General features: G+C 39.0%; 1 long non-coding RNA gene across 1 annotated transcript in view; it reads right to left on the reverse strand.

Moving 5' to 3' along the window:
- LOC118897724 overlaps positions 1–21,501 on the reverse strand; it is a 66,875-nt gene extending 45,374 nt beyond the window's left edge. The window contains exon 1 of the long non-coding RNA XR_005020538.1: positions 21,363–21,501. This is a non-coding gene — a long non-coding RNA (uncharacterized LOC118897724). The remainder of the gene's footprint in view (positions 1–21,362) is intronic.
- Between the last annotated feature and the right edge of the window lie 352 nt (positions 21,502–21,853).

The following is a 21,853-nucleotide window of genomic DNA, read 5'->3' on the forward strand; positions in this document are numbered from 1 at the left end:
AATTATAATAGTCAACCCTCCTTTTCAGGTATCACAAGATACTGTTTACCTTACGTTACCCACAAAATGGGTTGCTCACAGATGCTGGTGAGCTACCCTCAGATTACTGGGCAGTCAAGCCAATTTAGATGTTCATGCAACCAAAACAGTCAAACTTCCAAATTACTAGTCTGGCTGAAGAATCAGATTTATTTTGGACAGTTGGTGAAATAAACAAATAGACTTGAAGGCTGAGGTTGAGCAGGATCTACTTGGGGTGAGGGGTGGATTGCTGCCAAAGGGAGAGAAAAGGCAAAGGGTGGGGGCACTAGAAAAAGGAGAGTAAATGTATTTCTGAATCAACTTTGTCACATGCTAATTGCTAATTGCTATTATAGTCTATAGTTTAATTGCTATTATAGTCTATAGTCTAATTGCTATTATAGTCTCATGATATTGATACTAAAATGTATTGCTAAGGAGTAGTAAACAAAACAGCATGGCACTAAGGCAAGAATAGATTCAACAATGGAGAGAATATGGTAATTTCACCAAATCAATAGAGAAAAGATGGATTAGTGAATAATTGACTTTGTAACAACTGACCAGTAGTTTGGAAAACCAGGTGAAAATGGATCACTATATCTTTCTTTAAAACAAAACAGATTCCAGATGGATTAGAAATCAAAGTATAAAAAAATGAAACCTTAAAAATAGTAGGAAAATATCTTTATAATCTTGGGAAAAAAAGACTTTCTAATAATCTCAAAAATCAAAAACAAAGTAAACATCCATAAAAGTAAAGATCAGTACATTTAATTCCATAAAATTGCAAAGTTTCTACATAGCAAAGTATCTCCACAAACTAGATTGAAAGATAAATGACAACCTGAAAAAACAGTATTTTCAAGTCTATGCCCCCAAAATTTTAATATCTTTTTTTAAAGGTCTTTAAAATCAATACTTAGGGACTTCCTTGGTGGTCCAGTGGTTGGAACTTCGCCTTCCAATGCAGGGGGTGCAGGTTCAATCCCTGGTTGGGGAGCTAGGATCCCACATGCCTCGCAGCCATATAGCCAGAACGTAAAGCAGAAGCAATATTGTAACAAATTCAATCAAGACTTTAAAAATGGTCCACATCAAAAAGAGTTTTTAAAAAATCGATATTTAAAAAAATAGAAAGCAATAGACAAAAGAGAAGCAAAACCAAATGACTCTGCATGAGGAATCTTTTTTGGGTGATAAAATGTTCTAATGAAACTGATTTATGGTGATGGTTATACAGCTTGGTAAATTTACTTAAAAAAAAGAAAATAAATAAAATCACTGAATTGTGCCCTTGAAATGAATGAATTATATGATATGTTGAATATGTTTCAACAAAGTTGTTAATAAATGAACAATAAACATTAAAATAGATATTCTTCCTTATTAGTATTAAAAGAGATGCTAACAGTGATCTTCTTCCTAAACTCCCACAACATCACATTGTCTTGGTTTTCTTCCTTCCTCTCACATGGTAGCTCAGTCTCCTTTGTTCATTCCTCCACATCTAGAGGTGGCTATTCCCTAGGATTCTCTGCTGAACCTCCTTTCCAATTTACCACATCCCTTTGCTAGGAATTAGCACTTTCAACTGGCTCTGTACCAATAATAGCAACAATATAAAGCAACATTGCAGACCTCTTTTCTAAGCTCCAGAATCATGCATCCAGCATTCCGCTTGATGTCTCCACTTGATTGAATCACCAACATACCAAATTTAACTTGTGCAGAGGAAAGCTCTTTAATCCCATCACTACCCTCCCCCCACCTACAATTCTCCTTGAGCACTCCCCTCCTCTGTTCATGGTATCTCTCCTCCCACTTGCTTGTGCCAAAACTCTAAGATTTATCCTTGGTGCCTTTCTCTCCCTTACTCCCCTCATCCAATCCATCCTCTGTTCCTATAGGATCTATGTCAAAATATCTTTTGATTCCATTCTCTTCCTTGCAACTCAAAAGTCTCCTATAGTTCAAACTATCATCATCTCGCATTGAACAACTCAAAGAGCACCTAACTGGGTTCCCAATCCACTCTTTTTGGTGGACACTGAGACACATCACTCAGATTCTGCTTCAATGAAGAACTTGTTATGCAGAAGCTGAGTGTGATGTCAGCCCCTTCAGGGTTAACTTGGCTGCAGAGAACTGCCTTGCCCCAGGTCCCACCCCATCCTGGGGAGGCTCCTATCCAATTATCGTTGAGTGTGGAGGTATTTATGCCCACATAAGCGAACATCACTGGACCACTCTGGAGGAACACTCCTCCCTGTGTGGTCAGCCAAGGCTGTCATTGGGCTCAAACCCCAAATCACCTTTTTTCTCTGGCGAATCCTTCTTCTTTCCCAAACTTCCACAGGTATTAAGCCCAAGATCACTCTTTTATAAACATCCTTCCTACTCAACTCTCTCAGACTGCTTCCTCAGGAACACAATCTACACTAGTCTTTTGCTGCCCTGCTTGAAACCCTGCAATGGCATTTTTGGAGTCCTACTGATCCAGACAGATCCCTGTCTTGCCACTCTCCCACTCCAGTCGTGCTGAATCTCTGTCTTCAAATACACCAAACTCCTCCAGGTCTCAGGATTCTTGTACTTGACGGATACAAAATAAGGTTTCATCATGTTAATGGTACCCAAACTCCCATAGACTATGGGATACAGATCGTTCATATATGATATATTTTATCACTTTATAAGCTTCTTCCAGGAATGGTTCTGTGTTAGAAAACTTGACATTCATTTTAGCAGATGGCACAGAACTTTTCTCACAGAAAATGCCCAATAAATAAAACATGTATGGAAGTGAACTTGCAAACTTGGCAACAAATGTTAAATTGCAGGATCAAATCACTATCAACAAGGGCACCCTTAAAACAGCTCTTCTACTAGAACCAAAGCCAAATTCTAGTGGAGAAAGGGGGTGGAGAGACAGGCGACAATTGACATATAAAATGTATATCTGGGATCAGAAATTCTTTCAAGGTGAACTACGCAACAATCTCAGTATGGCTCACACCGAAGGTATTTAAGGCAATAGCAAGAAGCACATTGGGCAGTCTTTTTTCAACTCCTGTTTATCACATCTCAGAAACTCCCTTTCAGGAAAGATTTCTTGTTGAATAATTTCATACTAAGTCCTTCTTCTTCTCCCTCTGATTTTTTTTGCAAGTAGATTCAAAGCAAAGAATCACTTTATTCCAACCGTTCATAGTATATTTCTTCTCTCTAATTCAAAGGTCCTTTACTTAATGACATTTTTCTTTCCATTCAGGATTCCTGTCAACAAACTCCTGTCATTCTGGCTTATCTGTAAGTTCATCTCATTAAGATGAACTATACATTCCTGCAGCCAACACCTGTGGTCTGTTTAAAAAGAACCTCCTTCTTAGAAGGCATTAGAAAAGTAAGACTGGTGATTTAAATAACTAAAAAGTTTCATAAGAATAAATAATCCATTTGCATTCAAAAGATCTCCAATAGAGGACAGCTGTGAGTATACTGGCAGGATAATTTCTTTTTAATAATGCTAATATATTTGGTTTTGGATTTTAGAACTGATAGATAAACAGCTTATATGTTTAAAAATCATTATGAAACAGCTCTTTAAAGACATGAGGAACTTGGACAAAAAACAGGTAATAGAAGTCGGTGGAAGGAAAGGAATGACAGATTGCCCCTAAAGAAGCCAGAAACTTAATTATCACCTTTACTGAAATCCAAACACCCGGGTTCTTGTTTCAAGGAGACCTACTCACAGAATATTTTCATGACGAACCCTATGTTCGTAACTAAAGATTAAAAACTAAATATTATTTGACAAGTTTTTATATGACGACATAAAGAGTGGCTGGAGCCTGGACGTTGACTCAAAAATTTCCGCCAGCCTCTTTTGCCTGCCAAAATATAGCTTCAACAAGCACACACAAATTTTATTTTTAATAAATAACCACAAAATGGTTTCATAAACAGACTAAACTGTGGATAATTGTAGCTTACAATGAATATGTGTTACAGTTTCAGTAAATAGAAGTTACACAGTCTGAAACTGGCACACCCTATCTCCATCTTATGGATTGATGGCAAACCAGCTCGTGTTGGAACAGCCCAGTGATTTTCTTGGTAAGAAGCCTACATCCTAACTACTTAGGCTTCTGCCTTCTTGCAGTAGCCCTCCTGTTAGTCTCTGCAGACATTAGGTTTTGGAGTCCTGAGAATTTAAAAGGATAGCTGAGGTCTCCATGTGGTGTCCCAAAAGGGTCTTCGTGGTAAGAAAAGTTCTTTATGTCCTGACCAAAATGTAGACACCTATGATGGTTTAAAATGAATAAATAAAGTGCACTTGGAGGGAATAAATACTGATGTGATGAGAAGGCACCAGTGCGAATAAACTGTTCTTTCTAACTAACTTTTCTTAGAATTTATGTGTTCTTTTTACTCAAAGGATCCTTTTGGAAGAGTGGATTACGTTTTCCTCTGCTGGCAGCTTTTTTTTTTTTGGTAAGTAAATCAACTAATTTCTTAAGAAAAAAAGCAGCTTATTGAAAGCTTAATGAATGTTTTCTTTTTCACCTTTAGAAATCAGCTTTATTTTTAAGCTTCCTTGACCACACGTGTGCTTTGATGAACTTCCCTCCCACTCTTGGGAAGAGTTCCACGTTCCTCACACTCCCAGCTCTGAGTCTCCAAATTCACTTCACATTGACCCCAGGAAACACAGAGAGAGAAAAGTCAAAGGGGGGAATTTTTTTTAAACATTTTGAGCTTCCTTTTGAAGATGAGGAAAGAGAGTTTTATCTCTAGTAAAAACAGGCCCTTTTGTGGAAAAAAAAAAAAAGTGATGATTGATCAAACAGCATTTAGAATTCCAGGCATGCCAAGATATGGCTGGGTTAAATGGGGGAGATGACCCAAAGACCCCATGCTGTTTGAAAATAAATAAAATAACTCTGGCAACATGTTCTGCATTCCTATTTGTACTCGACAATCTTACATGTTTTACATTCTACCTGTGGCCACCTTTCACTCATTTCTTAGCTCACAGTTGGATTCATTCAGCCACAGTTTACTGAGAACCTCCTTATGGAATGTATGAAACTAGGAACTAGGATGGATGGAGCAGAGCATGCGGTGGGGAGGGGAGACGGAGTAAGATGGTGGCATTGACAGCAAAACGTGCCCAGCCTAAGGACACAGAACAGAGTAGAGCTGTGGATTAAGTGCCCCATGAGCTCAGGGAGAGAGTGACTCATGCTGCCTGAGCTTGATCTCCATCAGGAGGAATGCCTTGTGGTGTTTTGTGACCTATGAAACGTTGGCAGCCTGCAGTGCCGCCTCACAATTCTGTTATGCTCTTCAGCATGGCCAAGGTTAGATTTCTTGCGGTAAGTTCAGTCCTCCTCCTGTCTGCATCCTTCACAACCCTACCCAACTTCCAGCAGCGTTTCTTGAAGCAAACTCTCACTGAAATTCAGTTAGCCAGTTGTTTTATTCCTCACTCCAAATTAAATTTAACTCTCTTTATATATACCTTGTTAAGCAGTTATGTGTAGAAAGCTGTGGAGGATACAAAGATGCCGGGTCTCTTTTTCATCAAAAAGCTTATAATCCAGTGGGAAAGTTAGACATGTAAAACTCTAACTGGGAAAAAAAATGCTGTAGTAGAGGTGCAAGTAAAATGCTGTGAGCACTTAAAAACGTAGGGGTGAGTTTGAGTTTGACGAGATCACAGAAGTTTTCACAAAGGTTCTGTCATGTAAACTGAACCAAGAGGCATGGACACCTTTCATGGAGCTCCAAGGAACAGTGAGAGCCAAGGACTAAAGATGCATGGGTAGGTGGCTAAGGGTGTCACCAGAACAAAGCTACACAGAGGAAGAGGTTAAGAGCTACTGATTCGTGCCAGGTTGAATTCAAAACAAGAATAAAAGTTACTCTGAGCATTTCGAAGTTTTCTTAAGAAAAAATAGACTTACACTGACCTGTGATTGAGAAGTGTACCTCTGGAAGCAGTGAGGAGAGATACTCAAATCAGGAGCTAGAACGGACCCATGTCAATGACGCACTTATAGAGGGAATAAAGACTGTAAGATAAGAGGCCCTTACAGCCAAAAATAAATATCTTCCTGTGTGGACAAGTCTCTACCATCACATCTCAACCCCCCTGCCACCTTTCCTTTTCAACAATCAAACGACCAAAGAAATCAGATGTTAATCAAATAAGATATTCTCTATTGAGAACTGTGCTGTTCAATAGAACCTCCTGGAAAAATGGATATTGAGCACTTTAAACGTGACCACTGTGACTCAATAATTGAATTTTTATTTTATTCAATTTTAATTGAATTTCCATAGTCCCATGTGGCTTATGCCTCCATATTGGACGGTGCAATTCTAGAGAATAAAACTTTACTGAGTTAGGAGAGTCAAAGAATTTTTGACTCTGCTGGATTTTAAAGTTGGTATCTACCTACCTATCAAAAGCCCCACATTAAAAATAATAAGATGCAGTGCTTATATTTAGCTCAGGCATGACAAAACATCAAAAACATTGTCATTTCCAAAAGGGATCCCTTTGAGTTACTCAGAAGGACCATCTTTACTTGAATAGCCTATGTATGGTAGATAAGATCATGAAAATCAGCAAGAGGTTGACTAGTTCTCTCTGACTTCACAGAGAAAAGGATCTGCCTCCTGACTATACATTTTCCAATGAAGGTTTCCGGGTGAGTAGTCACCCCATTGTAACTGAAGCACAGCAGGATGGGATGACCGTGGTGTGTAGTTAAATGTTTTTGTAAGTTGATTTGTGGTACTAACTTCCTGGATCATGGAAATAATTTTGTTCAATATTTTTTTCTCTGTGGGTTTGGAGTCAAGAATTACAAGCTTATTAGACTTTAACTTTGAGTGTTCCATGTAGTTATTTCAAGAAAACTCTTTTGCAATTTTCTTGGTAACTGATTTCTTGTTACATGAATTCAGATATGCTATGTGTCATGGCTACCAGTCAACTATCAGGACACATGACCTTTTTAATACTTCACTCCTTAGCACCTCTTATGGGACACTGTAGTAGACTGTGTAAAATCAGAACTAGATAATTTTGCTAATCTCTTGAACAAAATATACTAGAGGAGCTTTGGAAGAAATTTTCTAATAGGAAGATTTTGAAGTAACATTTTATTTCTACACTGATTATTTCCAGTGGAACAAGTGTTTAGAAAATGGCTATAATAATCTGAATCTCTGATAACCTTTAAAAATAGGACAGATTACCTTGAAACCATAATTTTAAAAATAGAGTGCCAAAAGCCACAAAGATGAAATAGTGTTTTTCAAACTGTGGGTTACCAAGTAGTTCAGGAAATCAATGTAGTAGATCAGAGCCAAATTTAAAAATTAGAATAGGATAGAATAGGATAGGGTAGGACTGGATGAAATGGAATGGAATATGATACAACACAATACAAAAAAATCAGTGTACATCACACTTACTGAGGGAAGGAAAATGCTGTGTCATAAAACTGTCAGTTGTGCTTGGGTGTGTTCTCAGTTCTGATGAAAAGAAATACTTTTACAGAGCATTACTGTACAGAGACCTTGAAAGCCACTGATTACCAGATGACAGGACTTGAAGTTTCCTGCTGAATGTATTTCTATGTGACAAATATTTATTAAACATCTATTCTATGCCTGATATTGGATTCAGTTTTGAGAACATATAGCTAAATACATGCTCACTTCTCTCAAATAATATACCATCTAGCAATATACACATACAAATAATTATAATACAATGACAACTACAATAGATGTATGAAGAGTTATGTTGGGAACATGGCAGAGGGAAAATCTACTTCTGCATGTGATGGAAATCAGACAGGAGCTGTGAGGAAAGCTTCACAGAGGAGCACTTGATCTGTCCTTGAATAGTAGGTAACTTGGAAGGACAGAGAAGGGCATTCTAAGAAGACAGACTATCTTACATTGTTGTATCTTAAGGTTGACATGGGAAATATATTTTGCTTACAGTCTGGGATGGTACTCAAATTTCACTGCACAGCTTGGTCATTTAATACAGACTGCCTTCAAACCTAGAGGTATAGTGAAAGTTGAGATATTTTATTTTTGTTACTTTTGAATTGTTAATAAGATGTTAGTGTTTGATTTACATCTTAAAACCTATCACTTTTGAGAGCAAAGTTTTTCAGATGGAAGAGTTCATCTCAAATGGGTCAAAAGTTATACTTCCTAGGGAAGAAAACAAAAGTTATTTGCATAATAACAGGGTTTGGAAAGTCATATATTGCTCAAACTCCTGTCTTTTGGTGGTTTAAGCAAAACATATTTATTAGAAAATAAAATAGTGCATAATAAGAAAATCAAGAAAATTAAGTCATGCTTTTGCATACTTATTAACAGTTATAGGACATACATCATTTAACTTAATTTCACACTTATAAAATTTACGTTATGTTGGGGGTTGGGTAGAAAATAAGGCCCAGAACCAGGCATGTGTGTCATGAACAATGACACAAAAGGCTTTTGGAGCCAATTTAGGCAGCATGTGTGTGCTTTATAAGCATGAAATTATAGAGAGCCAAAAGCACTACTTCAAAATAAAACTTTTCACCAATGTTTTTTCTTGGCGTCATTTACATTTGAGTGTGAATATATTTAGTATTTATTTTGAATTTATTTCCTCTTTCCTTCCTTTTATATGATATCTAATGGTATTTCAAATAGTAATTCAACTCACAGGTACTAAATGATGCAGCAGAATCTAACAGAACTTCACATATTAATAAAGACAATTGCTAAAAAGAGATCATTGATAAATTTTATTTGGTAAATCATGTTAGTCATCCCAAATGTAGTGTATATGTGTGTGTGCATTTGTATGTGTATTCTTTCTTTAAGAAGAAAAAAAAATCTTTCAATTACTTTTAAAATAATCTCAAAGAATAAAAATAACCCTTGTATTTTAGATTTCATAAGTTCCACGGGAATTGCCACTGTAAAAATTTTCATATGACCTTGAGGTATATGACCTTACTCTCCAAAAAGTGAACATTTTTTAAATAATGACTTAATGACTTTTTGATTTGAAATGAAAAATAAATAATATTTCCAAGCTTTAACATAGCACAGTTTTAAAACAAAACTAAACTTTTCTCCTGAGGTACCCATTAAATTTTTCAGGTCTTGGAAGGGAGAAGCACAGTAATTACAATTGCAGCCTCTACCTAAGACTTAAAAGTCAAGGAAATCCGAAAGAACCATAACTTTTAAAGCAGTTCTTAAGGGTTTTCCAGAATAGGAAAAGTGATTATGAGTTAGCTGTGTTTGGGTTTGCCTTTCATCCTGCGGGAGTGAAAGTTAGACCGAAAATATATGTATCTTGGAGTAAAAGCTGCAGCTCCTTTCCCCAGCTGCCTGCATGCTGTAATGTCAGATTTTTCAAATTCTTCTCTACCTTGGAGGAATCAGATATTTCCAGGAGCGCCCAGATGGGTGATTTTCTTTCCAGTGGGACTTCAATTGTCTACCTGTTTACATAGCAGACGCTCTGTAATTTAACCCCACCACAAAAGACAATCATTATGATTAAATCAGGCACTGGTTTAACAAGGTACACCTAATAAGCACTTCTGCTCATCAGATCTTGCACAAACAACATTCTTTCATTGTGCAACTTGTAAAATAACTTTTGCGTCCTGTTGCAGACTCCAGCACCAGGTGCAAAGTGCTGTCTCTTGACTGACTTTTCACCTAGACAGCAGAAAAGGCACCACTCCATCCCAGAAGCTGTGACCTCGGCCCATGTAGCTTATATGAAAGCTGGAAAGGGAGACATTTTTTCCACTGTTTGCACTTTTTTGGTATACTGCACGACTGAGCAGGATATGTGTCTCAAAGCACATGGCAAAAAGAATGTGCCTCAGAGAACATAACTTTTTCCAAACTCAGTTGGTTTCCCCAATTTTTAAATTTCCTCCCCCTTAGACTTTTATTCAAACAGACACATGCACAAGCACATACAGACACACAACACACACATATACACACACACACACACATGCACACATGCATGCAATTTAAAGAAAGCAAGGGAAAAGCAGAAAGGTCTTGTGGAAGGAGAACAAAGGAAAACAAAGCTTTAAAAAGAGAAAGAGAAGTACATGTTAAAAAGGAACATAACCAAGGGTAAGAAAGAAACCTAGAGAAGAGGAAAACAAAGTAATTTTCAGCTCTGTAAAAAGGAACATATTCCATAGGAGAAAAAAACACCTAGCAGAATTGCAGTTCATGCGTGGATTTATAAAGTATTATTTCCTTTCAAGCCCAAAGGTGGAATATGTAGATCAGCTTCTCCTATCTCTGTCCAGTGTCTTGGCTATTTCTGTGCTTTTGTCACCGTATCTCACCTTTTCCTAATTTTTTTTTCATCTCCCTCCTTCTCAGAAGGTAAATAGAAGGTGGCCCTTCCATAAAAGACTATTATACCTTCTGGGTTGAAGAATGTGGAAGAACGAGTCAGGAATTCTAAACAGTCAAGCAGCATTAGGCTGGGCAAAGCTGTTGTCTGGAGGAGGGAAAGTGCGTGAGCCTGGACATGGGAATAATGAAGCTGATGTCCTCAGAAATCACTGCAGTTTATACTTTCCACTTAAGGACAACTCACAGCTCAAAAACAAACTGATAGAGTCACAAAGGCGCAATAAGGGCTTCTAGTTTGTTGCTTACTTAGAGAACTTGTTTTGATGCATTCCTTCCACCCATCCCAGGCTTTGGGACAGTAGGAGTGGTCCTCTCCCAGAGTTGTTTCAAATCCTGCCTCTGCCAGCAGACCTCACAACTGCACCCACCACATATTATATGATACACTCATGCAGTAGCTCACATAGGAATACATTTCTCTCCAAGAGTTGTTTTGCTGTTATTTCTGGAGTAGAAAGGAATTATGATATAAAGATATGACAGAGAGCCCCAAGATTTATATGAGAAAAGAGAAACCAGAAACCCGAAAAAGCTGCTTTTATATATAAAGATCAGTGATAGATAGGTAGATATATTAGATGGATGGATGGATAGATAGATAGATTATTAGATAGATAGATAGATAGATGGATAGATAGATAGATAGATAGACGAGAGAGAGAGATCTTCTTGTTTCCCCATCTTGCCTTTTGTAAATCCCTGTGACTGTTTTTGCTTGCATATGTCTTTTTACACAAAGGTAATATTTACGACTCACCATCAAAAAGTTACCCATAATAAATTACCTAAGGACTATTATGGATTTTCAGTGAACAAATCATGATCCAGCTTTTGATACAGCTTCTCATCAAGGGGAAGAAGCAAATACATCCACAGGCGCTTAAACCCTAATCCTAACCTGATTTACATGTGGTCCCCAACTTTTAAAGATCATCTGCCCTGACATGAAATCTCGTATTCCTTCCTCAAATTTCAACACTCCTTCCTCTGGCCTCGTTATCACGAATAGCTGTCCTATGGATGGTGCTGATGCTAATAGTAATGGAGGTGATGATGGTGGTATTGATGACGCCAGGATCATAGCCAACAACTCCTGAGAGTTACTATTTGGCAGGCATTAAGCTAAGCGTTTTTCATGGATTATCTTACTCAATTTTTATAACAACCCCAATGAGGTAAGACCTATCCCCATTTCACAGGTGAGGAAACTGAAACACATATTAGGCAAATATCATACTCAAGTCCACTCGGTAGTAAGTGACAGAGCCTGAGCTTGAACCCAGACAGTCCAACTTCAGAACTTGTGCCATTAACCCTAACTCTCTCCTGCCTCCCATGATGTTCATGCACGTCCTGAATCACTGGGAGTCTGGACTCGTCTACAAGATGCTCAGGCCAGGCCCAGTGGGGGTGGCCATGCAAGTACCTAAGTGTGCATATGTATTCAGCTTACTACATTTGGGCAAATTTAGAGCCAGTTCCTACACAATTGATTGGGTTATGGAACGATCCAAAAACGTAAGGGGCCAAAACAGGCAAACTGTTTCACAATCTGGCTATTCCTTTCACACAGACAAAGCCAGAATCCCTGTGAGCAAGGCCAGTTCTGTGGCAATGTGAAGAACACAGGCATCTCCTATATTCTTCACCCACCCAACCAATGCACCCAAAATATGCACAGTCAAAGCCATCCATTTGTGCCCTGATACCTCACCTGAGACCTGAAATAAAATGTAAATGCAATATACACACAGGGAACTGAAGCAAGAGGCAGAAATATTTTTATATTAAAGAGTTCTAGAAAGATCCAAGGCTCACAATACCCCTAACTACCGCCACTGCTGCCATACGCACACAAAAATGCAAGTGCGCGTGCACACACACACGCACACACACACACCCTACAATGAGCCACCCAAATGTCAGGCAGAAACGGTAGAGAGCAGTAGGAAAAAAATAGAAGGAAATGCTTAAAATGAGCAATGAAGATAGGAGGAAAAAAATCTTTCATTCATTCTATACTGTACTCATTCATTCAATAAATATTAATTGAGCATCAAGCCTTATGAATATAAGTTAAGGAGCTGCCAGTCTAGTGCAAGAGATATACACATAAACAAATGACAAAGTAGAGAAAATTCGCCACCTTTTTAAATCAACCTTTTTAGTAAATAACTGTGTGTAACTACATGTTTTTGAATGGTTTTGAAACAAAGCCTATCTTATACAAGGATTAGCTGTTATTCTGGTTCCGCATATGTCCCTTCCCCTTCATTACTGGGTAGTCAACGATTAAAAATGGCTAATTTCGAGTATCAATAAATCTTGGCTCCACATTTAATTTCTTTACCTAATTTTTTGGCTCACTTCCTGAATTTAAAACCTCCATAATCTGACTTCACACATGCTTTCAAGTAACTTCAATTAATGTATATGGTGTGTAGTATGAGAGGAATGTGTTATAACATGTACAAGACCTGTTCTTTCTCAAAAGAATTTTAAAATTGTTTATGGTAATGAGACAGGCATACAAATAACTTTATCACAGAAGTGGTGAAAATTACTGTGAAAGTTAGAAAGGTAAAACTGGCTACATGTAGTTGAAGGAATTCAGAATGATAGCTTTTCTTGTAATTTAACTTGAAATCTTTAAGAGTGATTTTTTTTTAAAGGGGGGGAATAAAAATTAAATTCATTACAGTTCACAAATCTTTAAAAAACAAGATAATATTCAATAACAGTTATGTCTGAAGACCTCAGCATTTGCTTATGTTTAAGAAGTTGATAGACCTAACCAGAACCTTTTGGGGGCTTATGAGTTTGTCACTGGTAATGCCCACACTTGAACTCTAGTTTCAGGTATGGTTTGATCCAGGTGCTCAAATAAAGTCCTAGAGTCAAAATTTCTCCATCTCTTGACTGTGCCTCCTACTGTGTTGACTTAATTTTCAGGGTCCTTGTGGTGACTACTGAAAACTCCAAGCTCATGCTCTCCCATGTTCAATCCAACAGAGAAGAGAAAATGTTTCTTCCCAAGAGCTCCTGCACATTCCCTGATTCACTCCTTTCCGCCTCTGCAATAATCATTGTGGTTAAGGGGCTTTGATGCACTGAATGGCCAAGCTTGGGTCACAGACTCCACTCCTGGCATCAGGAATGACAGCTTAACTGAATCAAATAGACAGAGTAGAAAAAGATGGTCAGCAAAGAGAAGGAAAGAGCACATGTTGCTGGACACCGCAAACAAATATCCTCTACACACACTTCATTCTTCTAAATGAATATACATAAACCTTACATCCCAATCACACAAGAAGCAACATCGATGAAGAATATAGGAAAATAAATATATAATTGTGGTTTTTGAACTAAAACCCCTACATAAATAATTGATTCTTAAATCTATATTTGTCTTTCAATGAGTGATTCTGCAGTCCCTTGAATATGTGTTCTTCTCAGATATAAACTCTGAATCTTTAATCCCTCCTCCTGAATTTGCTTGTGCATTTTGCTCTCATTCACAGGGCTTCCATTGATGAGATAGGGCTTCCGAAGAGAAAATAAGTGCTGACTCTCCAATCAAATGTGTGTTAAAAAAAAGTAGAGAGAAATGGCATCCCTTAAACCTATCAACATGTTGAAGCTAAACAGGAAAAATATGTGCAAAAGCAGGAAAGAACCAGACTACACACTGGGTGCTTGTTCATCTCAAAACTTTCTACTCAGCTGTGGAAAGTGTGTAATGGCTCTGAGAACAGTGTTTAGCACCAGCGGGGCTGGAGATGGAGGAAGGACCATAAATGCATATTAATGAATTTATCCCATGCAGATCATGCTTTTAGCTAATGGAATAGTAAACCACGACCAACACTCTGCAGCCTCAACTATTAAACGCCCTCAAACACCCCATCAAAACATACACACTTCTCATCATCTGCCTTTTCAGATAATTATCATTACACTTTTAGAACAAGTTTATTTGTATAGGCTTGTTACTTTAGGTTGATTCAAATTCTCTTCGGAAGTAAGTGGAATTAAACGTGAACCAAAGCTTACTGTCAGGAAAATATAAGATTCTTAATAAATGTTTTATTTGTTGAATTAACAATAATGGTTAATGGGGTACATGTTGCCCCACTTGAGTGAGGCACATCATAATTTTAACAAGGCCCTGTAGGAGCCCTTCTGCAGACAATGCCATGACTCAAAGGAATGACTAATATTAGGAATTCCAGACATCACGGTAGACACCAAGGGGAGAATTGTCTTAGCTTATGCTCTCTTGGGGAATTTCCTGGTTTCACTGTTTATCTTCCCAACAAGTAGAATGGTTTTCACCTACATTAAATCTACTTATAACAAATTAACAACCTCTGAAGTAAGTCTTGTCAAATCCAGCGGCCTCATCCAAATTACATTGATTTTCTAAATACAATTAGTTTTCTGGCAAAATGAGTTCACTCATAAAAAATGATACCTAAGAACTCATACATGATTAAGAAGTTTTAAAAGAATCTTAAAACATGCCTGATGAAATTAAACATTAATGTGATGACAACTCTGACATATTCAAGAGTAATGTCCAGCACTACACATCATACAATTTGGAGTGGGAGCATGGGTAGGGGTTCCCATTCACATTGTATTTCATGTGAATGGTGGCCTCTGGAGATGTACAGTGCAATAGAGCAGTATATGTGTTGTTTTCTTAAAATTCACTGTGTGTATGTGTGTGTCTGTTCCTGTACATGCATATACTTATCTGTATCTCTATCTATCTATCTATATCTCAAACTAGATTCAGTCTTTCAGAAATTTCTCCTCTACTCAACAGATAGTAAATTGGCTTGGAATTTCCCAATGCATTTGTAATCTGGAAGTGGCCTCAAGCCATTCATATCCCCCTACTGCCATTTACTTTTGATGAATTGTATTTTCAAGTTGAATTTCCCAGACATGTATGACTTGTCTATAATTGTAATACATTTGGTTTCTTTCTGCCTATAATATATATACTAAAAGTTGGGGGTGTGTGTGAGAGAGAGAGAGAGAAAGATAAAGTGACAGAAAGAGAGACTCAAATATCCATTTATCTCAAAATCAGGGCAACCACAAAAGTTCTTCTCCAAAATTCTTCTCCATAAACCAAGAGAAGAGGTGTCCTGCCCGTATCAGGAACCAACTATGTGAGCCTATGCAAGTCACTTTCACTTCTGAGTCTCTCTGTGATTTTAAGTTGCACATTTCATTTAAAGAGGATAAATATTTATTGTTTGGAGATGGTCTACTTAGTAGATTCAGAAATAAACAGAATCTAACCTCAGTGGATTCAACAGCAAGAACAAGCTGTATACCGCCATCAAGACTTACAAAAAGGCCACAAGCTTAAAAGAAAATTGGGAATTCTGACAGATGGTGTAATATTTTCTCTTAGCTGAAGTTAATGTGAATTAATTGTAATAAAACTACCCAATTTCAAAAAACAAAAACCAGGCTAGACTATAATAGGAATAACACTTAGCTAATCTATCCAAACCGGATGTCAACCAAGTTTCCAGGGTAGAAAAGACTTGTGACTGGTCACTAGTTCCCAGTACAAGTTTCAGTTTTCAAAATATTTCCTTAGAAAAAAAATAAGGGGGGGGGCAGAATACCAATTTTGAACTTTAAAGAAAAAACCTTTGCCACATATATTCCTGGAATCTGACTTAGTGCTGTCTCACTTTTTCCCCTTACCTGAACATTTCTGTAAAAATGGACATTGTCCAGTTAAAATGATCCTTTCTTTGCTGTAAGCTGCCCTCATTTACCATCCTACAGAAATGAGGAGTGAGCATCTATAACAATATAGTCTTTCATATACTTAATCCTCACCACTAAAGAACTCCGTTTATTCTTCCCTGATTTCCTCCTATCTAGATTTTCCTATAAAATGTATATTCACACTCTCTGCTGATTTGTATCTATGGGAAATCAATGTCTCCTTTAATGCTCCAGAGACTTAAAGAAATAACCCGTTCTCAGCAGCAACAGATTGTGTTCGTAGAGATAATTTACCTGTGAAATATTACTCAGCAGTCTTTTGAACCTGTTACCATCACATTTCTCTGTGGTGTACTGAGTCTTTTCTGATTAGACAGTGTTTGTAAATAAAATATCTCCACTCGTAAATCAGATAAGGAAGCCGTCGGGCCTCTTGCTAAGACAGTGACAACTAGAGATATTCCAGGCATTTGTGTCAAATTCGACTCCTTCCTACTGCTTTAAAAAATCATTGTGGAGTTGAGCGAGTTGATGTTTAATATCTCATCAGCCAGGAGGCTTCTTACTGTTCTGAAGATCTCAGAGCTCATTGCTTGGGAGACATTGAGCCTGGAAGGATCCAGCTGATATAACCGTCTTCTTTTTTTAACTTTTTATTTTATATTGGAGTATAGCTGATTACCAGTGTTGTGGTAGTTTCAGGTGTACAGCAAAGTGATTCTGTTATACATATACATGTAAATTTCAAACCCGTGCCCCCTGCCATGGAAGGGCGGCGTCCCAACCACTGGACCGCCAGGGAATTCCCTAACCATCTTGTTATACAGATTACAGCACTGACATCCAAAGTGGTTAAGAGACATTTCCAGCACCCCACAGGTAGTTAGTGCCAATATCAGAATGATAGTCTGTCTCCTGAGTCTCAGGCCAGTGTTCCTGGTTTTCAAGTAATCCAGTAACATAAATAATTTCATAACTAGTGTGTTCTTCATGTTGCTATTCATACAGGAGAAAATTCTTCTCAGGGAATTGTCAGGCAAAATCATCAATAGCTCACAAAAAAATAAAAAAGAAAGAGAGAGAGAGAGGAGATTTCCCCTCTGCCCTTTGAGCAGCATCTCCTCATATACACCCACACAGTGGGAGTTCCCATTACACAGCAGCTAGGAGGGTTGCTCAATCTCCATAAACTGCATTTTACTCCAGAAGTCTTTCTCAGTAGAGGGGTCTTGGAGAGGAGGCAGTGCACTCCACGGGGGGGACAAGGAAGCCCTCAGAGATGCGCTGAGACAGGGCTCACCTAAGGCCACCTCAAGACCCTTTCCATTCCTAGGGACCAGAACATCCTGCCGCCAAGAGTCCTTCCGTGGCCCATAAAACTGGCTCTTCTGCCACCTCCTCCGCCCTCCCAAGGAAAGAGCCAGGAAAAAGCTCCTGCTTCTCTCTCCATCAACCAGCCTCTCGTCCCAAGTGAGGAGGAAGGTGGCAAGAGCCTCCCTTAGGGGTGGGGGCCGCGGGGGCCTGATGGGACAATGCATGCTGCGCAGGGATCTCTTTCTGGAAACAACCTGCCCTTCAGGCAAGCCCTTTCTTCCTCCTCTGGGTCCCCCCGCCTCGTAGGAAGCTTTGTCCCCCAGCTCTGCAGACTAGGACGGGGTAGGTAGATAATCAGAACTGCATTTTGGTGTTGAATCCAGGCCACATCCTACTTATAACCATAAATAAAACTCATTCCTCTCTCCTGCCCCCAGAGATGATTTCTGAATCGATTCAGTCTGATGGGAGGAAACATGGAGATGGGATCATTGGCCCCTTTAGAGGTTTAGGTGGGGAGGAGTGGGGAGGAGTGACAGATCCCATGGAAACTCAGCATTCAATAGGAATGTTAACAAAAGGAATTAAGCCAGGGTCCTTGCCTTGGGCCAAAACTAAGTGGACATTTCATGAAATTTCAGCACGGAAGAAGCTGGGTATTATTGGCCTATCTGATGAAACCATGAATAGATTCATGGAAGAGGTAAAAATAGGTACAGTTACTTAGAAAGAAGCCAGGAAAGATTGTTATGGAGTTGGTGAGGGTCCACTGGGCCCGAGGCAATGTCCCACAGTGGACAGAGCCGGAAACCAGGTATCTGATCCGCCTCTAATCCAGGCTTTTCCTCCCACCCTTGAGAAATTCTCCCTGAGGTGTTTCTCTGTGAGGTGAGGATAAGCATTTCTGCATGAGGTTGTTTTTAAGACAATGTAAGCCCTTTGAAACAGTGAAGACCAATAAAAAATTAAAAGGATTATTATGTGGGAAAAAAAGCCCTGAGAAACAATTAAAAGACCTAGATTACTGAGCATGGTACTATTTTCAGGCTGTTGAGCCTGAGATGAAGGGAGGACCCTGACTTGGGTAAAAGAGAGGAAGGAAGAGAACTATCTTAGGGCAGGACCAAATCAGTGAGGGAGACCCAAGAGACCCAAGGCCATCTCAGGGCCAGTGCTGGTCTTTAAACCTTTCCTTTGCCAACTAGGAAACAATGCCCTTACCTCCAGGAAGAAAAGCTTGTGTCAAGCTGCACAGTGTGGTGAAGAGAACAGGGTTTGCATTACAGCCGCTTTTCACCCTCTTAACCAGCAATCTTGTGTGCTGCACAACCTGCCTAACCGCACATGGCAGCCCTCGGGCAGCTCCTGGCTCTATGTGACCAGCTACCTAAGTTTCTCTGTTTTCCGGCTGCGGCCCCAGAAAGCTGGAACTGTAGAGATGCTTGCCATTCTCACATAGTTTTAAGCATTAAGTGATATACATGAAAGCACTTAGGGAAGCATACACAATGACAGAGATTATTACAAGGCAGCCTAACCCAGGGCTCTTCAGCCAGGCAGGAGGGAGACCAAAAAGCTCAGTTGGTCATGATGAACCTTGAGGACAGAGCACTGGGTACATAGAGGAATAGTGTGGGGTTTCAAGAGACATGTGCTCACAGCCCCATGAGGAATGCAAAGCCTTTCCTCTTGTTATTCTTCTAGCAGTGCGAGCCCACCGTTTGTATTCATGTTTTGTACAATTACCCAGAGGCTATGGCAACATTTCTGCATATTTAATCAATCTAATAACCAAAACCTGAGACCGTGTGCACATCACCTGTATTAACTCTCTTCTCTCACAGCTATTCACTCATCCTCCTCTTCACAAGTCTCTCGTGCCTTCATTTTTTTTCACACATTCCTGTAATTTATTCATCTCAAGATGAACTTCTGTCTCATTTAATCATTTAAACAGACCTTTGGTGCCTATTTAATTGATTCTTCCTGGGTTTTAATTTGCATCTTTGACTCTGCCATCCTGATTTCTTTGACTATCCCTCTCTCTGCCTGACATATGTTTATGCTTTAACAGGTTTCCAATATTCTGGAAGACTTCAGAGGCCAAGGTTGAAAAAAAAAATGCTATTTTAAATAGAATCCTATTTGATTGGCCAAGCAACTGAGCAAAACCAAGAGTAAACCCTCCAGCTTTGCGAAACAGACAACCAGGGTCATCCTTTAATGCCCTGCTACCCAGAGCCAACCAGGCTGGCTGCCAGGCTGACCAAGGACTGTGGGAAAGAGGAATGAGGCCCATTGATCAGAAAAGGTTAGGGTTTCCTGGGAAGGGATTCAATTTGATTTTGCCCCTATTCGATTTAGGGACCGACTGCTTATTTTTGGATTTGCTTTCTGTTGGGGGTGGAGGGCGTTGGAATGGAGAAAACATACTAAGGAATTAATAAACTGGTATGTTTGGAAAGCAGGGAACAGATAAGTGGTTCATCAATAGTTCATTCTACATTGCCTTTGGGAACAAGATTTGTGTTTTTAATTCTGTGTAGATTAAGCTTAATTGGAATTGCATACAGATTCTTATAAATTAATATCACCCACGGAAGGTCCATAAGATAGGAAGCAGGGAAGGGAGGCGAGGTGTTATGATTCGACTTCATGAGCCCATATGGCAACTAATCCGATAAGGTCTTCCCAGTTCCCCGCAGGGGGCCGTAACCCTGGGCTTGGGTTACATGTGTGACTGAATTAGTATTGAGATCCTGCCACCGACCTGACACAATCCTTTTATTTTTATTTTCTCATTGATATAATGGGAGCCATAAGGTAAAAATTATTCCTGAGTATTATTATGCAAAGGAGTTAATATTTTTAAGCACCCAGAAATTCTACCATACGACAGAGAAGTACCGAATATTATGGATGCCACATGCATTTATTATGTTCTTCAAAGGAAAAAAAATATTACTCAAGTTTTAATCACAAACAAAGAATCATTAAACTTGCAATGTGGATGTGTAATTTCTGCCAAAAAAAAAGAGAAAAAAACAAGAAAACATTCCAAGCCTTTCATTTGTTTTAATGAGCTTCAGAACCAGCTATTGGCACCCAATTTTTTTTAATATGCATCCATTTTCTTATTGCTATATTTAAACAGTCTTTCAGGAAAAGTGGTCAATTCACTTCAAATGTACAATGGATTTTTAATAAACCAAGACCTTTTTGTAACAGATAGGCTGCCTTAATGTTTTCTCTTGAATCAATGAGAAAACCTAGATTCTGAGTGTACTTATGTACTGTTATGAATAATATTAATACCTCCTTTATGGTTTTATGAAATCTCAGTCACTTGTGGGTATTGAAATAGTAAATGTGAACTGGACCCAATGTTTCAATAGATACATATATCTTTGCACTTTTAGTCTTAGGCATCAAATTTCCCATCCATGATTCTGGGAACTCCGATTGGCACCCCCAACATGACTAAATGGCTATTTCAGTTGCTCTATGATTGTTCCTGAATCCGCCACTGTGATTAAGTTAGTGACAAAGTGGGCCAGAGCTAAAAGACTTGGATCTGGATATTCAGGAGATAAACTTTTTGAAGGTTAAAAAAAGGCGGGGGCACCAACTAAAGGAGGCCAGGATTCATACAAGAGAAAAAGGGAAGAGGTCCAGGCACAGGGCTCTCCCATTCCGCAGTTTGTTCATTGCATAAAGATGCCAGGGGGAGCAACTGAGTGGGGGGATCCCTGTCCACTCACCATGGAGTGCGTCCAGGAGCACGGCTGCATCCACCTGGAAGAGGTGTCTTTCTCCATCATACGAAGGCTTCGAAATCCACACTTAGAAGAAGGTAGGCAGCTTCCAGTCTTGATCCCTGGGGCACATGCAGAGGACTTTAGTCTAGGGGTGTTGACTCTAAGTAAGGGAATAGTCCAAAGTTACAGCAAGGGCAGTGTTTCAAAGAGTGCTAATCACTGCTGGGCCCAGAGCTTGAGTGATGAAATTAGAGGGAAAAGAGAAAATGGAGCGTGGTGAGAAAAGTATTTCTTGGTTGGACAGAACTAGAGACAGCAATAAAGCATACATACATATTCTGAGAACAAGGCCAGGGTAGCTGAATGGGGCTCACTTACAAAGATGTCAAAAAATATTTGAGAGAAGAATATACGTGCAGGAACGTCTTAGTGATCTGGTCCCAATAGGCAAACATCTGTTCTTTCTAAGTCCTCTCATCTGGCTGAGTCTCTTA

The sequence above is a fragment of the Balaenoptera musculus genome, chromosome 7 (genome assembly GCF_009873245.2).
Source record: "Balaenoptera musculus isolate JJ_BM4_2016_0621 chromosome 7, mBalMus1.pri.v3, whole genome shotgun sequence".
NCBI lineage: Eukaryota > Metazoa > Chordata > Mammalia > Artiodactyla > Balaenopteridae > Balaenoptera > Balaenoptera musculus.